General features: G+C 38.3%; 1 pseudogene; it reads right to left on the bottom strand.

Annotated features, from left to right (window-relative positions):
• Positions 1-11,224: 11,224 nt before the first annotated feature.
• On the bottom strand, positions 11,225-11,656 carry LOC112858289 (small ribosomal subunit protein uS12 pseudogene; annotated as a pseudogene).
• Positions 11,657-12,541: the final 885 nt, after the last annotated feature.

Here is a 12,541-nt window from a genome sequence, read left to right as displayed (position 1 = left end):
CAAGCTGTGAGATCATGACCTGAGCCGAAGTCGGACACTCAACCGACTGAGCCACCCAGGCGCCCCTTTTCTCAGCATAGTTTTAAAAATATATACACAAATATGAAATAGTTTGATCGCTCAGAAGCAAACTTTTCTATCCCAGTTGTTTTACTTATCCTTTGATTTGCCTTTTATACATTTTTGCATGGTCTTCATAACCAGTTGGAATGTTTTTAACATAAATTAAGTTTAGTATTTAATTATATTTTCACCCCCTGATACAGAATGCTTCCTTATTTGATTTTACCTTCTGGTAATAAAGCTTCTAACAATGGAATCTGTTTTTGGAAAAATCGTCTTTAATAATAGATGCAATGCCGCAGTTTGGAGCTTAGAGCTTCCTTGATAACGGAATTGGATCATAAGACTGAACCGTTTTGCTGTTTGAGATAACCCCAAACGCCCATCCATCATAAAGTTCAGTTGGGTAGTTATGTAACCCAATGTAAGGGAAAGGGAGAGGAAACATGTTGTATTTCATTTACCATATATGGCCTTAATGATTTATAAATATAGAGAAAGGGAATTTGCTGCTTCTCAGGCTGGCCCAGGGGGCATTTTGAGGCTTCTTTTCATCTCTCACTCTGTTTTGTTTCTATCTCCTCCAAAAATCTCAAAAAAAAACTTCAGATAATTTCTTTTTCCTTGATGATCTGGGTAAAAATGACAGCGTCTTACTCTTTCAGCACGCAGAAAGTAAATTCGAGAATTAAGCCACTTTCCCGAATTTTCAAGTTATCTTCCAATCCTGGCTCCCCAAACAAACAAAACCCCAGGCCACTTCCCTACTGGCTTAATTGTCTGACTATTCAGGTCAATGTGGATTATTTTGGCGCAGATTGTTTTGAAATCGCACTTCCGGTATGTACCTCTATTTACCTAAGAGAGGAAAGTTTATGTATCATTGCAAATGTCTCAGTGATTACTTTAGAATTCTGCCTGCAGCAAAAGCTGGTTTTTCAAGTTTTCTGTTTGGAAAGAATGCCAGAAAACACCCCTGAATAATTACTGGAGTAATTCTGGAGCTCTGCTTGCTGTGGCTTTAGGTGTCACATTCATTAGCTCTGCCACACAAATGTCCATCCTCCAAAACTGGGATGAGCTGTAGGGATCAACCACCTCTGAGGGTAGTCAGTGTCCTCAGAGAGCAAGGGACAGGCTATGGAGGGGAGGTGCCATTTGCTTCCTTTCTCTTTCAATGTGGACAAAACCCCCAGTGTATCGATTGCAAGTTTATTACATGTTATTTGTATCCATAAATAATTTTAAGGAGAATTTGTGCGAAGCAAGCTAATTTGAGAGACCAAGGATTTTGGCCCTGTGGCTTTGCATTTCTCTTCTTTGTCTTCATTCTACCTCCCAGATTTATTTCTAATTCTAATTTTGCCTTGTAGAGAAGGTTGAGTTGACGCGCGTGTTTTGAAGGACCTTTATAGTCCTAATGTTTTTTTTTTTTTAATTTTTTAAAATCTTTATTATTTTTGAGAGACAGAGAGAGACATGGCATGAGTGAAGGTGGGGGCAGAGAGAGAGGGAGACATAGAATCTGAAGCAGGCTTCAGGCTCCAAACTGTCAGCACAGAGCCTGACGTGGGGCTCGAACCCATGAACCTTGAGATCGTGACCTGAGCTGAAGTTGGGTGCTTAACCAACTGAGTCACCCAGAGGCTCCCATAAGAGACTCTTAAATACAAATTGAGGGCTGCTGGAGGGGTTGTGGGTGGGGGGATGCCTAATGGGCCAGGGGCATTAAGAAGGACACTTGCTGGGATGACACTGGGTGTTATACGTAGGGGATGAATCACTGAATTTTATTCCTGAAATCATTATTACACCATATGCTAACTTGGATGTAAATTTAAAAAAAGAGAGAAAGAGAGAGATAAGGTCAAGGGACGTTTGGATTTCAAAATGGGCCCACTTGATGTATCTGGAGTGAACATTTCATTTTGTTGTATTCAAGTATTGAAATATGTAATACTGAGGTGGGTCAGTAGTCTCAGACTTTTTGGTCTCAGGGATGCTTTACACATTTAAATATCTGTGAGTCTTCCCAAAGGGTTTTCTTGATTTTTTAAAATTTGATGTTTGTTTATTTTGAGAGAGAGAGACACAGAGTGTGAGCAGGGGAGGGGCAGAGAGAGAGAGAGAGGGAGACACAGGATCCAAAGCAGGCTCCAGGCTCTGAGCTGTCTGCACAGAGCCTCACACAGGGCTCGAACTCATAAGCTGTGAGATCATGACCTGAGTCGAACTCAGATGCTCATCCGACTAAGCCACCCAGGTGCCCCATCAAAGAATTTTCACTTATATGGTTTATATTTATTAATATTTACCATTTTAGAAATAGAAACTGAGAAATTAGAAAAATATTAATTAAAAATTTTAAAATAATAAACCAAGTGCCTGTTAATGTAAATAACATTTTTAGTGAAAATACTAATCTTTTCTAAGGTAAAAAATTAATGAGAAGAATGACATTGTTTTACATTTGTGAAATTCTTATACTTAGTACAAGATAGCTGAATTTTCATATCTGCTTCTGAATTCAATCTGTTGCATTATGTTATTTTGGTTGAAATATTTACAGATATATAATTTGAAAAGGGTAATTTAGTAGCCATAAAAAGGTCATTATGAGTAATCTTTTAAAAAATTATTTATTTATTTATTTTTTAATTCACATCCATGTTAGTATATAGTGCAACAGTGATTTCAGGGGTAGATTCTTTAATATCCTTTACCCATGTAGCCCATGCCCCCTCCCACAACCCCTCCAGTAACCCTCAGTTTGTTCTCCATATTTATGAGTCTCTTCTGTTTTGTCCCCCTCCCTGTTTTGATATTATTTTTGTTTCCCTTCCCTTATATTCATCTGTTTTGTCTCTTAAAGTCCTCATATGAGTGAAGTCATATGATATTTGTCTTTCTCTGACTAATTTCGCTTAGCATAATACCCTCCAGTTCCATCCACGTAGTTGCAAATGGCAAGATTTCATTCTTTTTGATTGCCGAGTGATACTCCATTGTATATATATATATACCACTTCTTCTTTATCCATTCGTCTATCAGTGGACATTTGGGCTCTTTCCATACTTTGGCTATTGTCGATAGTGCTGCTATAAACATGGGGGTGCATGTGCCCCTTCGAAACAGCACACCTGTATCCCTTGGATAAATGCCTAGTAGTGCAATTGCTGGGTCATAGGGTAGTTCTATTTTTTAATTTTTTGAAGAACCTCCATACTGTTTTCCAGAGTGGCTGTACCAGTTTGCATTCCCACCAGCAGTGCAAAAGAGATCCTCTCTCTCCGCATCCTCGCCAACATCTGTTGTTGCCTGAATTGTTAATGTTAGCCATTCTGATGGTTGTGAGGTGGTATCTCATTGTGGTTTTGATTTGTATTTCCTTGATGATGAGTGATGTTGAACATTTTTTCATGTGTCAGTTGGCCATCTGGATGTCTTCTTTGGAGAAGTGTCTATTCATGTCTTTTGCCTATTTCTTCACTGGGTTATTTGTGGTTTTGGGTGTTGAGTTTGATAAGTTCTTTATAGATTTTGGATACTAACCCTTTATCTGATATGGCGTTTGCAAATGTCTTCTCCCATTCTGTCAGTTGCCTTTCAGTTTTGCTGATTGTTTCCTTCACTGTGCAGAAGCTTTTTATCTTGATGAGGTCCCAATAGTTCATTTTTGCTTTTGTTTCCCTTGCCTCTGGAGATGTGTTGAGTAAGAAGTTGCTGTGGCCCAGGTCAAAGAGGTCGTTACCTGTTTTCTCCTCTAGGATTTTGATGGCTTCCTGTCTTACATTGAGGTCTTTCATCCATTTTGAGTTTATTTTTGGGTATGGTGTAAGAAAGTGGTCCAGGTTCATTTTTCTGCATGTCGCTGTCCAGTTTTCCCAGCACCACTTGCTGAAGAGACTGCCTTTATTCCATTGGATATTCTTTCCTGCTTTGTCAAAAGTTAGTTGGCCATACATTTGTGGGTCTATTTCTGGGTTCTCTATTCTGGTCCATTGATCTGAGTGTCTGTTTTTGTGCCAATACCATACTGTCTCTATGATTACAGCTTTGTAATACAGCTTGACGTCCAGGATTGTGATGTCTCCAGCTTCAGTTTTCTTTTTCAAGATTGTTTTGGCTATTTGGGGTCTTTTCTGGTTCCATACAAATTTTAGGATTGTTTTTTCTTCTAGCTCTGTGAAGAATGCTGGTGTTATTTTGATAAGGATTCATTGAATTGTAGATTGCTTTGGGTAGTATTGACATTTTAACAATGTTAGTTCTTCTTATCCAGGAGCATGGAATCTTTTTCCATTTTTTGTGTCTTCTTCAATTTCTTTCATAAGCTTTCTATAGTTTTTTAGTGTATAGATTTTTCACCTCTTTGGTTAGGTTTATTCCTAGGTATTTTATGGTTTTTGGTGCAATTGTAAATGGGATCAATTCCTTGATTTCCCTTTCTGTTTCTTCATTATTGGTGTGTAGAAATGCAACCAATTTCTGTGCATTGATTTTATATCCTTCAACTTTGCTGAATTCATGGATCGGTTCTAGCAGTTTTTTTGGTGCAACCTTTTGGGTTTTCCATATAGAGTATCTTGTTATCTTTGAAGAGTGAAAGTTTTAATTCCTCCTGGATGATTTGGAATGAGTAATCTTTTTTGATATTACCTCCAAACTAGGGAAGGGTTAGTTTTTTAAAGGTGCAATGTGAAATCTGAAGCCATATCTTCGAGCTATCTGTGTACTGTTACATTCAAATCTTTTTGTGACTTAGTTTTGTAACATCATGCATTGGAAATTTGGAAAATACTGGTTTACTGAGTTATGCATAGTTTCTAAACGTTAACACATTTTGTTATACAATATGATGAAACCACATTCATTTATATCACCACAGATCCTGTCAGAAAAGCCTGTATTACAAAGTTGTCAACCTCAATGTTGGGTATGAGGTTTTCAAACTTGTAATTTTTGTTGAAAGCTCAAATTTGGTCATTGGCCACAAACACTACCTGTTGTTTTCCTTAAAGTAACAGGCTTTCGTTGTTCATTTTGGAGAAAATATCTGCCAAATAAGCAAGTTGAATAACCCTAATCAAGACTGTCGGTGGAATCTTTCAGACAAAATGATGTTCCATGAAAAGAACAATTTTCACAACTCAAATGGTATGGTACATGTGTTTTTCCTCAAGACCAACATTATACTTTGATATGCACCAAAAGAGCTTTAAAAGTTGCTGAAAGAATAGATGTTAAAAGTTCTCATCGTGAGAAAAAAAATTGAAATCGTTGTGTGTTGATGATGTCAAGACTCATTGTGATCATCTCACTATTTATGCAAAGTATTCATGTTGTGCACCTGAAAGTATTATAATGTTTTATGTCAATTATATCTTAATAAAAATTAAAAAAAAAAAACTTTAAATGAAGAAGTGGTATGTGTGTATGTACCGTTTTTTTTTTTTCACACAATTAAAAACACATGTACTTATGGCCTACATTTTAATATAATGAACATTTCTACTGCTTTGTAAAGAACATCAGTAAGTGAAACTGCTATTCAGGGAGCACCTGGGTGGCTAAGTCAGTTAAGCGCTGACTCTTGATTTTGGCTCAGGTCATGATCTCACAGTTCGTGGGTTCAAGCGTCACGTCAGGCTCTAAGCTGGCAGTGTGGATGGAGCCTGCTTGGGATTCTCTCTCCCTCCCTCTCTGTCCCTCCCCCTGCTTGTGCTCTCTTTCTTTCTCTTTCAAAAATAAATAAAGTAAGAAACGCTTGCTCTTCAAATGTTCATCATTAGTATTATTTTATTGTCTTTTTTGAAGTACAGTTGACTAACAATGTTACGTTAGTTTCAGGTGTCCAACATAGTGATTCAGCTTCTTTATACATTATGCTATCTATGTTCATCACAAGTGTAGCTGCCATCTGTCACCATATAACACTATTCCAATACCATTGACCATATTCCCTATGCAGTACCTTTTATTCCTGTGATTTATTCATTCCATAACTGGAGGCCTGTATCTTTCTCTCTCCTTCAGCCATTTTGCTCATCCCTCCAACCCCCTTTCCTCTGGCAACCACCGTTTGTTCTATGTATTTATAGGTCCGATTGTGCTATTTGTTTGTTTTGTTTTGATTCTACATATGAGTGAAATTATATGGTATTTGTTTTTCTCTAACTTATTTCACTTACCGTTATACCCTGTATGTCTATCCATGTTGTTGCAAATGGCAAGATCTCACTCTTTTATGGCTGAATGATACATATCACATATCTTTTATCCATTCATTTATTGATGGACACTTGGGTTGCTTCCATAGCTTGGCTATGGTAAATAATGCTGCAGCAAGCGTGAGGGTGCACATATCTTTTTGAATTAATCTTTATTCATCTTTACTGTTTTTATTGAACATGCACTATAAGCACATTGGGTACCATTGCCTTGAGTTGTGCTTACGCACTAGCCATTTCTCCCACTATTGCTTTGTAATATCAGTGCAAATGCCAACACTCTGCAAAAGTCCCTAACATCATAGCATTGTTACGTAGATGGTTCTGACTTTCTGACTTCATAGACTTCCTGAAAGTTGCTCATGGATCACCAGGGGTCCGTGTACTACTCTTTTAGAACCACTGATCTAGATCCTCAACTGGTCCTTTCTTTTTTTTTTTTTGGTCTACATTTTTGGCATTTTTATAGAAGCAGACCCAGTGAAAAAATTCTAGGACATGAAATTTTAATGCTTTTATAGATTACAGGTTTTAGCCTAAAAGAAACAGTGATGTTTCCCCCTGTACAAAAAGAATTTCCAGAGGCCAAAAGCACACAGTTCTCAAATTTATCTTAGAATATGGGGATGAAAAACGATTCAAGCCTTCTAGTATTTACTCATCCAACAAATATCTTTAAATGTTTACCATTATAAAGTTACATAGAAATGAGAAATAGAAAATTTATAAGTTGTAGATATATATTCATATACTTTTATTAAAATGTTTTTAAAAATTAATTTAAAATCATTTTTTTTCTGTGTATGCTCCATACAGTAAATTTCATTTATTTATTTAAGTGAATATCTACTTCGGTTAGAAGAATCCTGGTATCAAATCAATTCTGTAACTAATGCCAGTCACTACAAAGTAAAAATGACACCTGAAATTTAGAGTCTTTGCTATGCAAAGTTCTCTTTCCTGTTTTTCCTCTTCCTTGCCTGCACCATCCCTCTGCCCCCCCCTTTTCCTTCTTTCCTTCCTTCCTTCCTTCCTCCCTCCCCCTCTCTCTCTTTCCCTTTATTTTTTTCTTGCCTTCCATTAGTGGAGAAAACTTTGGTTTTAAAAAATTACCCCTAGTGAACTACTTTCAATCTGATAAAGGTTTTTTTTTTTTGTCTGTTGTTTTTATTTTTATTTTTGTTTTTTAATTAAAAAAAATCGTAATCTTTCCTTTTAAAGGTTTATTTATTTTCGGGAAAGTACAAGGGGGGGAGGGGCAAAGAGAGGAGGACAGAGGATCTGAAGCTGCACTGACAAGGTGACAACAGTGAGCCGGGTGTGGGGGCTCGAACTCACAAACTGAACCGTGAGTCGTGACCTGAGCTGAAGTCGAACGCTCAACTGACTGAGCCACCCAGGTACCCCTTATTCTTTTTATTTTTTAAAGAAAGAGTCTATTTTTGCTAAAATGTATCCCTTGGAATGGATCTGAAATAATTTTTACATATCACTTCTATCTTCCTTTTTATTTTTATTTTCCATCTGCAAGTACCTCTGTGAATTCCTTTCCACATTCATGAGGTTATCCTTAGAGTTCTTCTATGTAACAGTTCTAGCACCAATATGCAGGTCAGAGGCTGGGTTCTGATAGTCTAAGGGCTGTGTAGCAGTTAAGAGCTCTGGAGTCAAGGGGTCTTATATTCTAATTGTGTATCTAATGACCTTGGTGAAGTTACTTAACCTCAAAAGCATTGGTTTCTTTATCTATAAAAAGGGACTATTATTAGTACCTACTATTATTAGAGGTTTAATGAAGATAATATAATGCAGTGACTGGCATATAGTTAACATTTAATGTATGTTATTATTACTTCTGAGTCTCAGTGTTCTCAGAATTCATGTTAGATGGTATATAAATTAATTCCTTTCGGTATGGTTGACTTTTGTGCTAATAAAATTTCTGGAAACTATCGGCTACTGTTCAAAAAGAAAATCTATTAGTATAAGGCGGATCACAAATCGACATATACCCTGTACACAGATGTCAAAAGAAAATGAAGTTTATGTTCTCTCTGACTTATTTAATCTTTCTTGTAAGTACCTAATCTATACTGAGTAGGAAAGTGGAACAATTTATTCTTATCCAATAATTTTAGTTTAATCCATTAGTTTAAGTCTTTACGCAACCTGGAATTTTTTTTGGTCTAAATTTTGGTATTTTGGTTTCCTTCTTTTCAACCTGCTTTTCTCCCACATGGTGTCTGGGACTATTGGAGAGGGGTATCCTGTGGTGAAGGGAAAGAGACAGTCTTTAAGATTTATTTCCAAGGCTATATACTGACTTCCAGTCCCTGTTGTTTATCTATGACCACTCTCGCCCTGTTATCCTTAGAGATTGAGGTTGCTGCCTACTCTACAAATCAACATGAGGGCCAAGTAGCTCTTTGGTTATTGGCCATAAGCTCTCCGTGACCTCCATTCAATCCTGGAACAATTGGCCATGGCCATGCTGATTCCCAAGGGACCCAAAGGAGCTGACTTTTGTGCGCCACTTTGTCATCAGGTGGGAACATCTAAGGACAACTCAGCTAAGATCCTTTTACTGCATGATCTCACTGTGCTACAACTTTTACTCCGAAGCCATTCCTTCCCTCCTGTGAGGTAGGGCTCAAGTCTTTGTGATTTAGGCATTCTCTTAAATCAAATATGCTTCCCCTGTCTGGAGCTTTGCTTCTGAGATAGGAGAGCAGGACACACACGTCTCACCTACTTTTGCTTGCTTTTCCTCACCCAGGGTAGAAGGATGGGCTTTCTACCTCCTTTACGTCATTTCCCTGGATTTTGTGATCAGGGACACCTGCCCCACCTCTCCATATGCTTCAAGTGGTGCTTTGTGATTTAGACATCTTTCCTGACAGTCTGCTTTTCAAGTCCAGTCTTTCCCTTCTAGAGGTCAAGAAAGTCAGCTCTGAGATTCAAAGCTGATCAATAGTGTCTTTGTTTGAGGCTCTTTCCTCTCCTAGAGCAATAACTCAAGGCTCAAATTGGTGAAAAAAAGCTGAAAGCACTTAAAGGGGACATGAAGAACATTGTTTCAATATTTACAAAATAATGTCCATTGTTATGGTAATTTACCAAATGTTCCTCCAACTACAAGACCCATACTTTTTCCCCTGCTTGGCAGTGGACAAACTTGTGGTCTTTCAGGGCAAGACAAAAGAAAATCAGAAATGAGAGGATTAAAGGGATTTGAAGTAGCTGGAATTTAGACACAAGGAGTGAGGAAGGAGAGAGACGTACTTAAGATTCTCTGAGCTCACTGGTGTCAAGCGTTACTGCTTGTAGAAATGGAAGTATTCCGGAACATTTTCTGATATTGCTTCAAGACTTAAATATCTCCATTTTAAAGGATTATTAGTGAAATGACAACTCGCAGTCCAACACATATAAGTCTCACCCAGTGGTATATCCAGAATAATTAGGGTATAATTGAAAATATTGCCAGGGAGAATTTCTTCAAAGTTTCAGCATTTGCCTTGAGACCACCCTAAATGAATTAGGATGCTGGAGTCAGCCTGTCTGGAGATCAGTCCCAGACCACACTCAAGTGGCACATGAAAAGTTCTGTTTTCCGAACTATAAAATGAGGATTATAATAGCATTTGTGGAGTGTTTTTGTATGCTGGATACATGCACGTTAACTCAGGTAATCAGGAAATAACCTCAGGATGCATTATTTAGAATCTCTGTTTACAGATGACAAAGCTGAGTCTCTGAGAGATTAAATTACTTGTTCACCATCATATAGTTAGCTAGAGGTGAAGGTGGGGTTAGAGTCCAGGCAGTGTGACTCACGACCTGAATAGTGACAGCTAACACTTTTGGACATACTCTGTGCCAGGCGCTAATCTAAGAACTCCTTATCCTATGAGATAGGAGCTGTTTTTATCCCATTTTACCGATTAGAAAACTGAGCACAGACAGGTTAAGTATTTTGCGCAAGCTGACATACTGATTAAGTATGGATTCAGATCCACCCAGTCTGGCTTCAGCTTGTGCTATCAATCTTCATGCAACACAGGAAGATGTCAAAGGGTTTTTGTGGGCAATAACTGAGAAAATCCGCGTGAAATACTTAGCACAGCACCTGGCATAGAGGAAATGCTCAGTAAAAATGAACTAATTATTATTAACCAGGAGTTCCTATAAATTGGCAAGGGTGATTGAGATCATTGAAGCACGGAGTGTTCTGTGCAGGTAAACCTTTTGTTGTGCGTGCTATTCTCGTAATTGTCCTCATGATTTGGGTTTATATAATTTCATTCATTAATTCATGAGTTCATTCAATCAGCCAATCTTGCCTCATATGTCACTTTTAGTATGCCAACGCTGTGCCAAGTGCTTGGTAAGTGACGTGGAGAGACCTTTTTGGGAAAAGGCTCATGGATTCATTTCTCAGGCTAAGTTTTTGCCCTGGTCTTGTAACAGTTTCCCACTCCTGAGATGTTTTATCTCTTAATCTGGAAACTGTGTGCTAAAACTTTATAGCTTTTCACCTAATGTCTGCCTCACTTTTATTTCCTTGAGTATTTTTATTTTTAAATTTAATTTGGGAGGGAGGCAAACCATAAGAGACTCTTAAATACAGAGAACAAGCTGAGGGTTGATGCAGGGGGTGGGGGAGAGGGGGAAATGGAGGCTGGGCATTGAGGAGGGCACTTGTTGGGATGAGCACCGCGTGTTGTGTGTGAGTGATGAACTACGGGAATCTACCGCAAAAACCAAGAGCACTCTTTACACACTGTATGTTAGCCAATTTGCCAATAAATTATGTTTTTAAAAAAGAGCTAACAAACATATTATTTACTTTTAAAAAAAGCAAAAACAATGTATTTTTTATTTTTTTAGCATTTGAAAATTTATTATTGTCATTTTTCACCATCAAAACTTATGATCTTGGTCTTTCCTTCTTGCCCTTGTATAAAGTCACAAGAGAGACCCTGGCTGTTCTGACAATGTTAGAGCCAAATCCAGGAATGTCACTGATCGCATGACCTTTGTGACCAAATCCACCAACAGGAACATCATCATTTTCCTCCGTAAAATTCAAACAACTATCATTGGGCACAAAGGCTGTGATTTTTTGGCCATTCTCAACCAGCTGGACCCTGTCACACTTCCTGATGGCAGAATTTGGCTGTTTGGCTTCAGCCCCTATTTTTTCCAGCACAATTTCCTTTGCGTGGGAAGCACCTCCAAAAGCATTGGCCTTCAGGGCTGTGCCCAGATGGGCTTCCCTGTACTGTTTACCATGCCGCTTCTGATCTCCTAGGTGGCTACGGCACTTCCTGGCAGTATGGAGACCGAGATACTTGCCCATCTGGCGGGTTCCAGGGGCCTGAGCCAAAGAGAGAAACAGCGCAGGAAGGAGCCACCTATTTCCTTAAACGTTTTGAAAACAGGGCTTTTGTTCTGAATGCCATTTTGCTTCTGCTAAGGGGAAGGAGGGAATATGCATAACCTGAAAAGCACTGGTCTCAGAATCAGAACACAAGTTCAAAGCCAGTTCTCTTGGCTCTTTGACCACTAGCAAGTTGCTTAACTGCGTTAAACCTCAGTTCCCTCCTTTGAAGGGAGATAGCAATTTCTACCCCATAAGACTGCTGGGTGATTGAACGAAGCAGCCAAAGGCAAAAGCTCCAAAACGGCACTTGCTCCTGTAAGGCACCCTGCTTGCCTTATGTATTTCTTTTCTTTTCTTTCTTCCTTCCTTTCTTTCTTTATTTTCATATATATATATATATATATATATTCTATATAAATTCTCTTATGGTTTGTTTCCCTCTCTGTTTTTTTATATTATTTTTGCTCCCCTTCCCCTATGTTTGTCTGTTTTCTTTCTTTCTTTCTTTCTTTCTTTCTTTCTTTCTTTCTTTTTTTTTATGCTTATTTTTGAGACAGAGAGAAACAGAGCATGAACAGCAAGAGGGGCAGAGAGCGAGGGAGGCACAGAATCTGAAGCAGGCTCCAGGATCTGAGCTGTCAGCAAGGAGCCCATTGTGGGGCTTGAACTCATGGACCATGACATCATGACCTAAGCTGAAGTCGGACGCTCAACCGACTGAGCCACCCAGGCGCTCCAATCTGTTTTATTTCTTAAATTCCACATATGAGTGAAATCATATGATATTTGTCTTTCTCTGACTGACCATGTATATGTCTTTTTTGGAAAAGAGTCTGTTCATGTCTATTGCCCATTTCTTCA

Source organism: Puma concolor, chromosome B1 (assembly GCF_028749965.1).
Source record: "Puma concolor isolate L17-30 chromosome B1, mPumCon1.1.hap2, whole genome shotgun sequence".
NCBI lineage: Eukaryota > Metazoa > Chordata > Mammalia > Carnivora > Felidae > Puma > Puma concolor.
Note: the sequence above shows the minus strand (reverse complement) of the source record. Positions and strands in the feature narration are given on the sequence as shown.